Below are 16,996 nucleotides of genomic sequence, written 5' to 3' on the forward strand. Positions count from 1 at the left end.
CTATCACCTTTAAATAAATCGAAGCCGTCATCTGGAGATCAAAGATGAAATGGACTATCCAGACGCTTATCAGCAAGTCCAAGAGCCAGGCTCTGTGATGGTATAAGGTTGTCAGTGTGCTCGGCAAAGCTTATTTACACTACTGTGATGGCACCATTAATTAAGAAAAGTACGTTGAAATTTTGGCACAACATATGCTGTCTTAAAGATTACATCTTTTTTTCAGGGATATCCATTCATTTTTTAACAAAACAATGTGAAACCACTGCATACATTACAAAGCCATGGCATAATGTTATCAACATGTCGAGAGCACATGCTATATATCTTAAAGATCGCGTTCTGTTTTTTTTATATCACGCGTGGTATAAGGACACCCGTAAAAAATAAAAAATTAATTTACAAGATCAACAGGAGAAGGGGGCAGCAGCACGGCCTGATCCGATGGAAGTAGTGGCCGTTAAGGCCAAAGTCTGTTTTTGTTCGAACGACACTCACGGTGCTGTAGGGATGTTCGTAGGAATATCAGAGTGCGATAGCTATAAGATGCAAGTCAGAAGAGAAGCAAACAACAAGATTGAAGGTTAGACAAGGGTAACTTTCCATGCCCCAGATAAACGAGAGAGTAGGACCCTGTGGGTTAAACATGAACTCCTCCCTGTAAATGTGACCATTGGAACCTTTAAAGACATCTGGTGGGTGTGTGGTAATAAGGTGTATCTATTTTTACCATATGGATGGACAGGTTGTTGTTTTATGGCTAGTCTAAAACTGCCATACGGGGTCGTTACAATCCAACAAGAACCACCAGTGTGCTCATTGCGGAGTTGCCAGTTGAGTGAGGAAAGGTTGTAACCAGACTAGAAAAGAGGTTCTGTTTCTAGCACCATGCTCTCCACTCCTGGGATGGAAGGCTTAGCGGTTATTATCACAAACATATTTTATAGTTTTATACTGAGTGTGACGTTTTTACATGGTTTATCACTTATTTCTGACAGTGTGCAGTCTTATTAACCTTGTCTACGTTTTGGATACAGTGTTTTACTTAACAATCTGCTATTGCAGTGGTGTGGCCAGACGCCGAGGTGTTCCAACTCTGTACGGGAGTTTGGACAGGTGTAAGGGGGGAATGACTATGCTGAGGCTAACAGGATAAGATGGGTGGACACAAGTAGATACACATGTCACATACACACCGATATAGAAATAAGGGGAAGTAGTAAACAACATATACAGGTATAGTAAGTAGGACTCTGGAAGCGGAGTTTGGACACATCGTGCGACAATTATGTAATCATGCAATATACTGTGGCATAAGTTAATTTTCCGGCAAGATACTGGTGGGTGTTTTCTTTTCTTTCTTCTCAGGATGACATTCAGGGAAATGGGAAACGAACTGAGAGACACTGGCTGTCCAGGGACCCCCACGGAATGGACTCAGAGACTTGAGACGGGTTGATGCAAATGGACTGTGGGACCCTGGACAGGAGAATACGATAAAGGAAAATGGACGTTGGATAACAAAAGATGGAAACTAAGCTGCACGGCTACTCCACTGCAAATGCATTGATATTTTTCAGTAGTACTAGTTTGCTAAAACTCTAGAATTGTGTGGATTGAGTTATAATCATGAAAAATGTAATCGTTTTGATGTTATAATCTTGGTTGCTGTTATGAACCATTTCAATCTGCATTGTATGCCATAATGGAATGTGAGCTTATATGTTACTTGTGATATTGTTGTCATTATGCTTTTGATATAGCCTATTCTCTGTATTACAGTAGGAGCCACGCTTTGTGGACATAATAGGACCAAATTGGACCAAATTGACCATAAAGGTCCTGAAATTAGACGTTAATGGTAATGGTAATTGTTTTGTTTTTTTTCATTGTTTTTATTGCAATTTTCATTTCCATACAACAAATGGTGTCTACTAAACTAGACACCAAACAAAACAAAACAAAACAAAAAAACAAACATGACAGCTCTTACATAGAGATTAACATACTGCACGATACAGAAGGTGGTGAATCAGTCTTACAGTACACGGATAACGTTCAAATCCACAACAGTCCTTTTAATAGGGTGGAGGAAAGGTCTGGACCGATATAATCCAAAAACGGGCGCCATACTCTGTAGAACTGATCTACACTGTGATGTATGACATTAGTGAGAAATTCCAGAGGTATCAGATCAAAAATTATTTTGCGCCAGCCACAGACAGAAGGAACCTTATTACTGACACACTGTAGAAGAATATTTTTCCTAGCCGCAAACGTTAGAATGTTATACAATCTTTTGTTAATTGCCGTTTTCAAATGATCGCTTGGAAGACCCAAAATCAGGGACATGGGGTCCACGTCCACACTAATATGAAAAATTCTCTCCATTTCACTAACAATTTCAACCCAATATCTTTGAACTTTATGACAAGACCAGAAACTATGCGTTAACGTTCCCACATCAGTTTTACACTTGAGACACAGAGGGGAGAGGGAGCGGTTGAAGAAATGCCTGCGGTGGGGGGAAATGTGTAATCTGTGCAGAATCTTAAATTGTATAGCTCGTGTCCGAGCGCAAATTGAGATTTTTTTTGCAAGAAACCAAATGGTATCCCACTTTTCTTCATCTATTGTTACAGACAACTCCTTCTCCCACACATCTCTGACCCCCTGCGCACCAGTAGTGGAAAAATCATTAAGGACATGGTAAAATGAGCTCAGAGACACTTTCAATTGTTGATGAAACAGAATTTTCTCGATAGCAGATATTTCAGGGTGATCAATAAGGGTTGTACTATGGGTGATATAATGCCTTATTTGCAAAAATCGAAAAAAATCTTGTTTGGACAATTTGTAATTGTTAGTAAGCTGTTCAAATGACATAAGCTTATTGTCTGAAAACAGGTCTCTGAGGGATTTAATACAGTGGAAACCGCTTATAGTGGTCACGGATATAGTAATCAACCGCTTATATGGATCAAAAGGCTTGGGACGGAATCATTTCTATACAAATGCTGTTTAAATAATTCGTTTATAGTGATCAAGAAATCCGCTTATAATGTTCATTTTTGGCCATTTTATGAAAGTAAACATGTGCAAAAATAATTTTAAAACTACGTGTAGCTATTTTATTTTTTACTCCCTTGATTCCTTTCTGGACGTCTGCTTCTGCCTCGCTAGCTAACGTAACGAGTTGACGCCGGGCAGCAAGCGCGCGAATCATGGCTGGAAAAAGGAAGTCATGGAGGAGCATGTGTCCGAGGATGGGTGCTGGAGAGCGGATTGAATGCGCGTGTGACCGCTGGAAGCTCCAGGCTGGTTCTTGTAAAATGGGAGGCCGGTGCTCATTCGATTTCTCCTACTTGTCGAGAATTGCTACTTTGTGGTTTTGCGCATGCGCCAAGCCGATTTTCTAAGTTTCGTTTTCACACCAAGTAGCACAAATCGACAGAACACCGGCACGGAGGAGCATAGATCCGAGCAGGGGTGCTGAAAGGCGGATTGAATTCAAACTTTATTTTCTGACTTGTAAGAAAAAAAATGCACCGGCGGCACAGCAGAGAATAAGTAACGTACTGTATTTGAGTTAGCCTACAGTATGTCTGCGCACTGCGCAGTACTGTAATTAAACTTGCATGATAATAAAATTCAGTAAATGCTGAAGCTATCCGTTTTATTTAGTTTTTCTCATTGAAAAACGATACAAATGGCATTTAGATGATATTCTCCATAAAAAATAAGTGAAATACCTGTACTGTAATACAACTTCGGTTTTAGTAATCAACCGCTTATAGTGTTCAAATTGGCTCTGGACCAACGTGATCTCTATAAGCGGTTTCCACTGTATTCTTATCAGACCATTTATGAAAACCAGGGTCCAAAGAACCAGGGGGAAAAGCAGTATTATTTTTTATTGGGGTGAAAGTGGATGTTATATTTGATCTTCCCTCAAGACGGCGGACAAGCCGCCAGGCTCTTATAGTGTTGATTGTTACAGGGTTTGCACAAAAAGTTTTAATATCCTTAAAATTATTAAAAAATAATAGGTCACTTAATCTGCATTGTGATAATGCTGTCTCGATATCCATCCAGATTGAAGCTTTACCCTTAATCCAGTCGTTTACAAATCTTAAATGGGCACAGAGTTGATAGATTTTAATATTAGGTAAGTCCAGGCCCCCCATCGAGCTTGGTAGATTTAATACTGCCATCTTAAGCCTGGGTCTACGTTTGTTCCAAATAAAAGAGCTGAGCCATCCATTTATATCCTTCAACACCCTTTTAGAAAACAAAACAGGAATCATTTGTATAGGATACAATAACCTTGGCAACACATTCATTTTGACCAGAGCAATGCGCCCCAACCAGGAAACAGGAAGTGACATCCATCGCTCTAGGTCCTGCTTAATTTTACAATATAAGGGTGCAAAGTTAGCCTTATATAATTGATCAAAGGAAGGGGTGATAAATATTCCTAAATACACAAACCCATTGGGAGACCATTTGAAAGGAAAGGAAGGTACAGTTGTTGGTATTGCTGAAAGAGAACCAAGGGGCATTGCCTCCGATTTAGCCAGGTTGATCTTATAACCAGAGAAACAACTAAATCTATCCATCACCTCAATAAGACCTGGTACAGATATTTCAGGGTCGGTCAGAAGGATTAAAACATCATCCGCATACAAGGTAATTTTATGACACAGCTGTCCAATCTCTAAATTACGTATCGTGGGTGTCACCCTTATGGCCTCAGCAAGTGGCTCTATGGCCAAAGCAAATAGGAGGGGCGATAAAGGGCAGCCCTGCATCACCCCTCTGTGAGTATTGAAGTAATCAGATCTGAGTCCATTAGTCAAGACTGCTGCCTGAGGTTCAGTATATATAATTTTGACCCATTTTATAAAGTTCTCCCCCAAACCAAATTTACCCAGTGTATACAGTAAGAAAGACCATTCAATTCGATCGAATGCTTTCTCTGCATCGAGAGAAAGCACCAGACCATCAATAGACCTCTGTTTAAAAGCTATGACAGCATTCAGCAAACGTCTAACATTGGTAGCTGAATTACGACCCCTTACAAAACCCGTCTGATCCTCCTTTACCAGTATTGGCAGGAATTTTTCTAAACGAGAGGCCAATATTTTAGAAAGCAGTTTCCTATCTACATTTAGGAGAGCAATGGGCCTGTAGGATCCACAAGAGTCAGAGCACTTCCCCTTCTTTAAAATTAATGATATATTGGCCTCCTTCAATGTCTGTGGGAATTCTCCTGTAATGAAGGAGTGATTAAGCATATCAAGAAGAGGATCTAGAAGAATATTTTGGAACTGTTTATAAAATTCACAACAGAAGCCGTCAGGTCCTGGTGACTTTCCACTTTGCAATGTTTTGATAGCCTTGACCACTTCGATTTTACTTATGGGACTATTAAGGGTAGCCTTCTGCTCTTCTGACAAATTTGGCAAATCCAATTGAGCAAAGAAATTGTCCATTAGTTGCTCTCCCTCTGGAACTTGTTCGGAAGAGTACAGGGCTTTGTAAAAATTCTTAAAACAATTATTTATCAGTTTATTTTCATATACCTTGTGGCCATCCTTATCAGAAACAGCTGCAATAGTTCGAGACTCTGCACGCTTTTTAACATAATAGGCCAAACATTTACCTGCTTTATCTCCGTGCTCATAAAACCTCTGTCTTGTGTATTTTATTTTCTTCTCTGCATCCCTGGTAAGAAGGCAATTTAGAGTTGTTCGGATTGCTGTGATTTCTTGCCACAATGGTGGTGACGGAGAGGCAATATATGCTTTTTCTTTATCCATCAATTCACTTTCTAAAGATTTTTGTTTCTCTCGTCTTTGGCGCTTCTTTGTTGCAGAGTACGAAATAATTAAACCTCTGGCATAAACTTTGCATGTTTCCCATAAGATGGAGGCATTGCTGGCCGATGGAGTGTTAATTTCCAGAAATGCTTTAAGTTCACTAGAGAAGTTGGAGATAAATTCCTCATCTTTAAGAATAATGGTATTAAGTCTCCAGTGACGAGACTGATGTAACGCTGTTTTGGGGTTAAAATCCATAATTACTCTTGCGTGGTCGGAGATAATTATACTGGTTATGTCACATGATAAAACTAAATACAAGTCAGATCTTGGCAGAAAAAAATAATCAATCCTGGTCTGACATTTGTGCGGGGCTGAGAAAAATGTATATTGTTTATCAGAGGGGTGGGTGCCCCTCCAAGCATCAACAAGTCCGAACTCCTCACATAGAGCGTGGAGTGTGTAGACCTGAGGAGAGGGGGACACTTTACTGTGTGGAAATTTGTCAATAAGTGGATTTAATATTAAGTTAAAATCACCGCCAACAATAACAGTGGAGTTGGAAAGGAATGGAGCTAAGTCCAGAAACATTTTGGTGAGGAAGGTGACTGGGTGGGCAGGTGGAAAGTACACACTCATCATTACAATATTTTGACCTTGCAAAGTTCCTTTGATTATCACATAGCGACCGTTCGAATCCTTAACACAGTCAGATATTATAAGAGGTAGGTTCTTTCTAATCAACACTGCTACTCCCCTACTTCTCGTTGTAAAGGATGAGAAAAATACTTGTCCGAATGGCCCTTGTTGCAACTTTAAATGCTCTGTGTCATCAAGATGTGTCTCTTGTAACATAGCAACATCTATATCATCCTTCTTTAGACATGTCATTATTTTTCTCCGCTTAATTGGACTGTGGACACCCCGTACATTCCAGGTGCATACACGCAGCTTATTCATCTTTAGTATTATTTATGTATCATAGAAAGCATATTGAGCCAAGAGATCCACCACACACTGGATAAGAGTTAGATAAGTAAATAAAGAAATAAAAACAAAGAGCTGTGCAACAAAACATTTAAAAAAAGAAAAAAACAGTAGTTTGGCAACTATCCTACTAAACATGTAGGAAAAAATCGTCCTTCTCCTCCTACCTGCGGCTGCAGGCCGACAGGAGCAACAAGTGCTTAACGCGCACCTACCCATAGACACAAACACACATAGTCCGTCAAGAACACGGCAAAGAAGAACATTTCACCTGGTAGAATACAAGCAGTAAGAAAAAAAAAAAAAAGTAGCATGGTCACACATGCCTGAATTTGGCACATACTCACATTGCTTCATAAGGCACAGTCCATGCGCAATGTTAAAGAATAATGACAATCCGCTGGTTACCGAGATTTAGGGCAGAGAATCCACGTAAGCTGCAGCTGCCTCCGGTGTGTCAAACCTCTTCACCACACCGTTGACAGACAACCTCAGCGTAGCGGGGTATAAAAGGGCATAATCTACACTCTTCTTCCTCAGACAGCCCTTCACCTTGTCAAAAGCCTTACGTTTCTTGGCCACCGCCGCCGAGTAATCGTTGAAGAAGGAACCTCTGATCCGGTCCGCTGGCTGGTTCGGCTCCGCAGCAAGGCGCCGGGCTGCGGCCATCACTCGTTGTTTATCAGCGAAGTTGTGAAGTTTCATGATAATAGGTCTGGCGCGTTGATTAGTGCCCGGCCTCGGTGCTAAGGAACGGTGAGCGCGGTCCAACTTGATCTTCCCGGCTTTAGTTGTGAGATTGAGATAGCAGGGGAGCCATGTCTCCATGAAAGTGACTGCGTCCTTTCCCTCCGTGCCCTCGGGAAGCCCGACCAGACGAAGGTTGCATCTGCGGCTGCGGTTCTCCAAATCATCTATGTGATCTGCCATGTCGGTTATTTGTTTCTCAAGTTTTGTCACTTTAGCCTGAATCATATCAGTTGTATCTTCCATGCCTGAGATCCGTGTCTCAGCTTCACCAACCCGCGATGCCAAAGCCTGCATCTGAGATGTTTGTTCGCGTATAGCAGCAAGCACATTGTCAACTTTAGCATCCAATGACTTTGTAATGTTATCGGTTATCTGCCGCAAAGCCATAAGAATACTTGGGTTAACATCGGTCCCGGATTCCTCGACCTCGGCAGCTGCTTCCACCTCATTAGCTTCTTCGGGTTCAGCGGTAGCATGCTCCACAGCGTCGCTAGCATGATCCTCCCGAGTAGAATTTTTCTTTGACTTGGTGCGAGGCATTTTCGAAAAATAGTCATTCAGGCTCATTATAGAACTATTCCTACGCACGCTTATGACATTTCACCAGGTGAACACGTATTTTAGACGGATATTTTAGTAAACCTCACCGGAGCTCAGCAGACGATGTGTTCACACTACGACGCCATCTTGCCCGGTAATGGTAATTGTTAATATGAAACAGGGATTGCTTGCTTAGATTGGCACCAGAGTGAGATTCCCTTAGGTCATCCAATCTTTTTCCCCACCTTTTAGGAAGGGTGGTTTTTTATCGACTGGATGACAACTGACCTGCAGGTTCCCCACAGGGACACACAGATTGCATGGGAGAGCAGGACATGAATGTTTAGTCATGTCAGGAGACTGATGAGCTGTATGACTGGAGGGAGACCGGTAGGCTGGTTTACTGTATACCGAATTTGGACTAATTATATGATAGATTTAGCTTACCTAGTTTAAAATACTTCAAATAATGTGCGCATAGACACGTAAATAGGAGTTTAACTAATCAGTTGACTCAGAAATTGAGAGCTTATGATATATTAAGAGATTTGGCAATCAATGATGTCAAACAAGTGAAGTCTTTGTTGCTGCAGGTTCATGGAGTGGACCGTCTATCATGACCATTTTGTGTTTCGGGACTCTAAGTAGTCCCGAAGGGGGGAATGAAGTGTATGGACTCATACAAAATGGAGGAACAGGCCTTACTATTTCATTTGAGTACACAGCTACGTAAGTTCATCAAGTGCATAATTGTTGCGCGCACCTCCGTGCAAGGCACAGTGATACACTGAAAAATAAAACACTTAACATGACCAAATAAGGTAGATTTGATAGGAGACATCCTTAAAGTTAGAGCATATCTCTTGGCTTTACGCCTGGACAAGTGGCCTTGAACAGCCTTTAAAAGTAAGGGACTTTCTCTCCAAGGGGAGAGAGTTTTCCATCTGGCGAATTGACACATTCTTTCCGGAAAGATGCATCTTTTCTGTAAATTTGAAATGGACCTGATGACAGAAATAAAGATTTCTTTGTTCGACTAAGTCCGTGTCAGCAGACTTCTTCAGCACTCATTTCTACATCGGCTCGGCAACCTCCTCTCATATACTTGTAGCAGTCACAGTGCCGTGTGGATTAAGAGTTTTTCAAACTTTGACAAAACCAACATTCCTGTGGGGGATGTTTACGTATGTGGATAAAAACCAGGTCTTCATTTTCTTTCCACAAAGGAAAAGAGACAGAAACTGCCTAATTTACGACAACCTTCTACCCTTTTGAAAGTTTTTCAACAGACGCTTGCAATAAAAATTGGGATAAACTCGAATGAACAAAGAACCTTTCTGTTGGAGATGTGGGAGACTTACTATCTTATCTTCACCATGAATCGAAGTTGACACTTTAACACCCTTTTTCCACCAGAGACCGACCAGATGGCTACACACGAACTGAGAAGACTTCACTAAGACTCACTTTTAGTCGAATCTTAAAACTATATTAAATGTGTTTGATAACCGTATACAATTTCTTTCAGGTTTCCAGCTTGATCACAAGACGCATATAGAGACAATTTGTACGATTCTGGCTTAAATATTGACAAAGAACTGATTTTGGTGGAAAATGCCCAACCTGCCTGATGGAACCACATTGCCCCCTAGTGGTCTGCAGTGTTGATTAGTTGAACATTTAAATCCCAGAGGACTCAGTAAAATGGACAAGATATATGCAACTAGTAACTTCTAACGATGTCCCTTCGGTATCTATTTGGTATTTGTTTGGTATCCCCATTGTTAACACAGGAAATTAACATTGTGTGGTTCACTATTCATATGTCACGATTTCATAGATATTCATCTGAATTTTGAAAGTCATAATCATCAATTACGTTGTGTGTTATTTTGATGTCTTTATATTGCAAGTCTATGTTATATCTTTAATCTGCATATCTTAACAAGATGTGGTGTTTTCAGAATCACCGAGACAAATGTTCTATGAGACAGAGTAATGGAGAAATAAGAGTTTCTTTGTCTCATCCAGAAATCCCCACATAAAACAGATCACCTTACACAGACACCCAGGCAGACATTCACCACAGTTCATGCATATCATTGGCTGAAAGAGTAGTGTAAGCTTACGTCACGCCCCGCCTCCGAGAATCAAAACCCGGAGCCCGCGAAAAACACACAGGCTCTTGTTCCAGAAGAGTTTCAACCCAGAGTTTCAGATCAGAACAGAGATAACAGTTGCTCAGAGAGAGTTGGAGATGATTTGAGAAGAAGAGAAGAGCTCACCAGAGTTTGGGAGTTTTCCCATAATCTCAGGAGAGAGCGGAAGGACGTGAGGATGAGCGATGCAGAGGACGACCGGAAGGAAGCCCTCCAGAACCCAGTGAGACCCCGGAGACGAGAAAGAAAGACCCGAACAAAGACAAGAACAGAATGAAGTTTTCCTACCAAGAAGCCAACTCCAAACAACCTTTTATTAATCTTCTGTGAACTTAAGTTTACTTCATCAGAGAAGCAACGGACCAACTCTGGCACTCGAGGATTTGATAATCTAACCACAGCCCTCGGCACCATCGTTCCCGTTTCCCAGTGAAAGAAGCAACTGAGAAGTCCGCTAAAGTCAGCCACCACAACCAGGAAGGCCCAGAGAGCGGAAGAGAAATCCCCTCGGACCCCGCGTGGCCGCTGCCGTGTTCCGAGCTGACTAAGCAGAACTTCAGCACAGTAAGACCGACCTGTTTTCACCTTAAAGTGGGTTTGATGGATGTCTCGAGGCTTTCACAGAATGATACATTAATCCGAAATGTCAGTATTTAGCGTCAAATAGTCAGCCAACCCAAACTATTTGAATACATCCAGTATCTCCCCATTCCCCATATTTTATTTTCCTTTCACTAAGTGTTTTATATAATTACCCATATTCAATGCATCTCCTGTTTGTTTTAAAGGTTCATGTTTTGGTCATATCATTTTAATAAATAGTTCATATATCTATATATATGTTATAATCACAGATTGTGTCGTATGCTTTCTTTACGTAATGTTTGTCCAACCAAACGAGAACTTTCACGAAAGTAGCGAGATATGAGACTGATTATTAATTGATTATTAAATTGATTATTAATTTAACATACCAGAATCGTAAGATTTTAACAGTTTTCCTCCCTGACTGTAACTTAAAGCAAGTAAAATATAGGTAGGTGGTGCCCTTAATTCGAGGTTTAAGGTTTATTTGAGACAGTGAGAACGTCTTATAAATCCTTATATTTGATGATATAAATGCCCAATAACGCTACATACTACAGCATACTACAACATAGATTATAACTTATTTATATTTACTTAGTTATAACTATAACTCTTTTCAATTTGTCCCTATTTATCTCCGCTCCCCCCTTCTGTCGTTTAATACCTCCTCCTGGTCCTCGATTCATTTTTTTAAAATTGTTGTAAGTAATCCATCCACGACATCTACCGTCCCCGTTTATCTCTTACTTTGACCAACAAGCTACAGAATGTTGAATCTTCTACGTTCTATTTTTGTTTGGCGGGAGCCGGGTAAATGAAATTCCCACAAGGCAGTGCTTTACTCCAGTTGTCTCAAACACATACAAAATATAGATACATTACTTTTAATGTATATGTACGAAGATATATTAAGATAAAATAAAATAATGTAATGTAAATTAACCATAATAAAACGAAAAGGTGCCATTGAAAGGTCAGAAAGAAGGAACTTTTAGTATGACGAGGGAGCGTGATGACCGACCGTGACTGCGGGGCCGTGATGAGCATTGTCAGGGCCTCGGCCCTTCGGGCATGTGCCCGAATGCCAGACCGCTCAGTCCGTGCCTGAACACCTTGATTATTTTCTTTTTCAGACATTCTGTTGTAGATTCCATTGTCCTGTTGCATAACATTTTTTGAGAACATTGGGCCTCATGCAAGAACATTTTCATATTTTTATTCTAAATTTCTCTTACTTTTTTCGTAAGAAGGTCTCATACGAACACGCCACGTCAGATTCAACAAGCCCTCTTAACTTCGGAAAAAGTGTGTAAACGACCTGCGTAAATAATGAATCCCACTCCTGCGTATCTAAGTGCACATGCACGTGGATAGTAGATTTGCATACTCCACGCCCTAAATTATACCATATAAGGCTACGCTCCCTCGCCCCTGTGCCAGGAAGTGTTGAGTGTTGAGTCATGAGAATGACATCAAGGTGCAAAAATAACAACTTTACGGGCTCTGAGATTGAAGTTTTGCTTTCAGAGATCCAGAAAGGAAAATCTGTCATTTTTAGCAGTGTCAGCAGTGGAATTACGGGACCTGCTAAAGCGAAGAAATGGGAAGCAATTACGAGTGCTGTTAATACCAGGTCACCGAAATAAAAGAAATAAATGGTTTGATATGAAAATGGCTTAAAAAAAACGTCTCGCCCTGGGCAGGCGCTCGATGACTGCAACTAAAGCCGTGCAATCAGTTGTTGCCTCATCATGATGACACTTTGTTGGGGTGGTCCATGAGGGGGGTCTTCAGGCACCAAACTTTCTGGTCTGCCTGGGCTGGTTCAGGTTGTAGGAGACCATCGTTCATGGCGCAATATTGCCATGAACGAGGTATCGAGACACACCCACCTGGCCTTCAGCTCAGTGCGCTCCACAACAGCACGGGGGCTTTGATGCGTATATGTGTCTCGTGCTCCAATTATGATTGGCAGTCCAGCCACGGGATGAAAGTCCCTCTTAATTTGTACTTGTTTAACAGCGATGTATGGGAATTTGATGTACCATGGGTGATAAACTGATGAGAGCTTTGATGACCAAGGGGAGCGCACGACTCACAGAGGACTGGGACACCCCCGATCTGTCTCCAATCTCCCTCTGAAAGGTTCCAGTGGCCAAAAACCCAAGGGTGGTGAGGACCTGGACATGTGGTGGAATCGGGTTTGATCGGCGTGTTTCTCTCTGGAGTTGTGGCTCTAACAAGCTGCATATTTGCAGCAGCACAGTCCTTGGGAATCTTAATCGCGATGTCAGCCATTCGTCTGTCTCCACACGGTCTCTTCCAAGAGCCTGACGCACTAAGGCATCCAAAAGTAGCAAGACAGCCGCTGGTTACGCTTCCCGTTATATACAGATTCAAATGAACCTTCAATTAGTGCACAATTTAAGTCAAACAGAATAATGTCAGCATAATTATGGGGTATAATGTATATTTATTTAGGTTTGCTTCAAAGTAATTAAATATACATCCATTAGTCAAGCAAACTTGATTTGAATAACAGCGGACTATTTTACAAAACTCCTACGACAGGTCTCGATCACTCGTAAATTCTGTGCGTACCTGAAAGAAAACGTAAAATACGAAAAGATTGGTGAATGCGCAAATTCTCTTAAATTACTCGTACGGACGATTTAAGAACAAATCTGTGCGTACGAACGGTTCTTGCATGAGGCTCATTGTTAAATCTTTGAATCTAATTTAGATATTTTTTTCTGGGTTTTTGTTGTCCTTAGTGCAGATGATGATGCCTCAGTGACGCAAGATGCAACAGGAAGAGAAGAGCCTCCTGGCTGCATGAAAAGACTGCGATCTAATTGGAAACTTCTTTTGGTCATAATTTTGAGTGTATTTTTTTCTACCATGACCAGCGTCACTTTGTATAATATCACCTTGTTGTCAGGTGAAAATATCCAGCTGAGAAGACTCTTAAAAAGCACATTGCAAGAAAAAACGCAGTTGCAGAAGGAGATCAAAGTGCTGAACATGCTCATAAATTCAACGCTGGAAGACTCCAACCTCATCGAAGAGCAGAACCAACAACTGAATCGGGCTTTGAATAAATCAATGCTTCTCATCATCACGATGGCTACTGCAGAAAAAAAAAGATTGCACTCGCTGTTAAATTACGAACGGCAAACAACGGCAGAGTTGAGGACAAAAAAATCAACAGCAGCATTCAATCTTGTCCTCAGACAAACTGTCCTTCCTGTGGAATCTCTGCGACAAAGACACGCTGCAGTGCTCGTTCTGTATGTCTGGTTGGGCTGAGCACGCTTTCTGTCCCAAGACACAGAAAATTGGCAAAATGCTCGCAAGTTTTGTTTAGATAATATGGGGGACTTGGCTGTTGCTATGAATGCTCAAGACCAAGCATTCTTGACCAACATGACTTTTCAGTATGTAATAAAACATCCTCACGAAGACTTCCATTCAGCCTGGATTGGGATGCAAGACCTGGTGAAGGAGGGCATCTACCACTGGGTCAGCGGGGACAGGGTTACATGGAATGATGGTTTCAACTTCTGGAAGGAAGGGGGGCCAAATAACACCATCGCTACCTGGGACAAGCATGAGGCAGGGCAGGACTGTGTTGCCATCGTGCCCCCAAAAGAGGTTGGAACAGATGGCTGGCTTAACTCCTGGGATGACATTGTTTGTGGTGGCCTTCAACCACTACCTGTGTGAGACACCAGCCTTAATTTTGCCGTGACTGAAAGACCTGTTTTTTTTTTTTCTTGCATATCTTCTTTTGTTCCCACAGCCATAAGGCTTTATAACAGTGACTGCTGAGTTCTTCTCAAATTGATTGATTGATTTTTATTAATTTGTTTATTTTGCCATTTAGTCATTTATTATTATTTAGTTAGCAGTAGTATTATTATTGTTGTTTTATTGTTGTTAATTCAATCATTGTAAATATTTAAATAAATGTTGAGCTACTTGACGAATTTGAATTTCCCCCATTGGGGGATAAATAAAGTATTTTTCTATTTCTATTCTATTTCTATTCTTCAGTCAAGATATCCTAATGAACTCTGGCCCTTTTCCTGTGTATTGTGCCATAAAACTGAAGGGGAACGCTGTTAGTCAGAGGCAAGGCTGACCTACCAGCTACCATGTAAGAGTTGGCATCAAACACAGCATCAACAGCCTACTTGACCTCTTGACTTTGAAATAATTTTTTGACTTTTTAATAAAGTATTTTGAATTTAATTGAAGCTCGCTCCTGTTTTCACATGTCTTAACATGGATTTTTTTCGGCAAAGTTCTGCCGAAGTATGCATTGCCGAAAAATGCATCCCCTGCTGGTCCCGCGAATGGGGATGCACTTTTCGGCAAAACGGCGTCCGCTGAGTGTCGTTGGCGCTCAGATCCTGGCCTGCAGAAACTGCTGCTCCTTGGTTGGTTGGCGCGTGGGTAGGCACCGGGTTGATTGGCAAGTCAGTAAGCAACGTGCTGATTGGCTATGTACTCAGGCGTCAAAACAGGGTTCTACTTGTAATTTGAGTTTTGTAAACTTGTAACTTCAGAGTCGCACTTGAAGGTGAGAAATGTGTGTGTCTGTCGGATTTAGTTTTATACATACACAAACTATTTTTAGAACTCCAAAACTTTGTTACATATGCTCAAACTATTTTTACAACTTCAAAACTTTGTTACATATGCTCAAACTATTTTTACAACTTCAAAACTTTATTACACATGGGAACATCATTGTACAAGTGCAAAATCTTTCTGACCCTTATTTGATCCCATATTTCCTCAGCACCAACAGAGGAGTAGATGTCGCTGGCTGCTGCCGGACTTCTACCTGCTGCCGGACTTCTACCTGCACAACGCTGCCCCCTTGTGGAAATTCGGAGCACTAACGTCCCTCTACGCTTATTGTGGGAAGATGTCTTTCCTTTCAATACCTTTCCTACCTTGAATGGCCTAATCCAGTGCTTTTTTTCCTTTGTTTTTTTTCCCGCTTTGTCACACGTTACACAAGAAATTCAAAACAATTTGCAGCTTGATTTCTAAAAAAAACTTCAAATGTAATGCGTGTTCACAGGGATTTTTTATTTTGATTTAATTTTGCCCAAATGACAGCCACACGAAAAGCTATAGCTTTGTCAAATAGACACACCTAGTTAAAGACCTTTTAAAATCAGCTGCTCCAGTGTGAGTTACTTAAAATGTATTTTAAGTGTTTTTCAATTGTCTTGAACAAATAAGTTAGTAATCCATGGAATGGATTGTCCTTTTTGATTGTCCTCTTGTCTATCTATCTATCTATCTATCTATCTATCTATCTATCTATCTATCTATCCGTATAACAGCTACAAATAAAATAAAATTCTGAAGCAATTAGAACTTATCCAATAGAGAGATGGCAACAGAATGGTTTGTGGTCATCACATTAACAGAACAGAACCGAGCCAAACCTGTTTTTGTTTTTTTTGGCCAAAGCGAAATACATCTTAAACAAGTAGTTGATGGTGACGTACGCAGGTGAGCTACAGACGCACCCCACACCCAGCAGTTTGGAAACCTGTTGACGGCATCGGTTCATAGTCATCAGATATTTCTCCCTTTTGATTCAAAGTTTCAACATCCTATGAGTATTGTTGTCTCTGAGTTACTGTCACACAAACATTAGTTGAATTTTGCACATGCCCCAACGGGGCTGCGGTAAACATCTTTGTTTACATCTCTGCCACTAATTTTAGAAAATGAGGAGTGAGTATAAATAGCCTGCTGACTAGTTTTACTGACATTGACCCCTAGCTAGCAGCTTTTTACCATCTAAAAAACATTGCCAGAATCAAAGGAAGTGTCTAAACCAGCCTTAGAAAGACTCATCCATGCGTTTGTCTCCAGCAGGTTAGACTACTGTAACGGCCTGCTCACTGGGCTCTCTAAATGGGCTGTAAGACAGCTGCAGTACATCCAGAACGCTGCTGCGTTCTGACTAGAACCAGGAAATACGACCATATTAGTCCAGTGCTCAGGTCTCTGCACTGGCTTCCTGTCGCTCAGAGAATAGACTTTAAAAACAGCTCTGCTTGTGTACAAGTTTCTTCATGGTCTTGCACCAAAGTACATCTCTGACATGTTAGAGCCATA

The sequence above is a fragment of the Odontesthes bonariensis genome, chromosome 21 (genome assembly GCF_027942865.1).
Source record: "Odontesthes bonariensis isolate fOdoBon6 chromosome 21, fOdoBon6.hap1, whole genome shotgun sequence".
NCBI lineage: Eukaryota > Metazoa > Chordata > Actinopteri > Atheriniformes > Atherinopsidae > Odontesthes > Odontesthes bonariensis.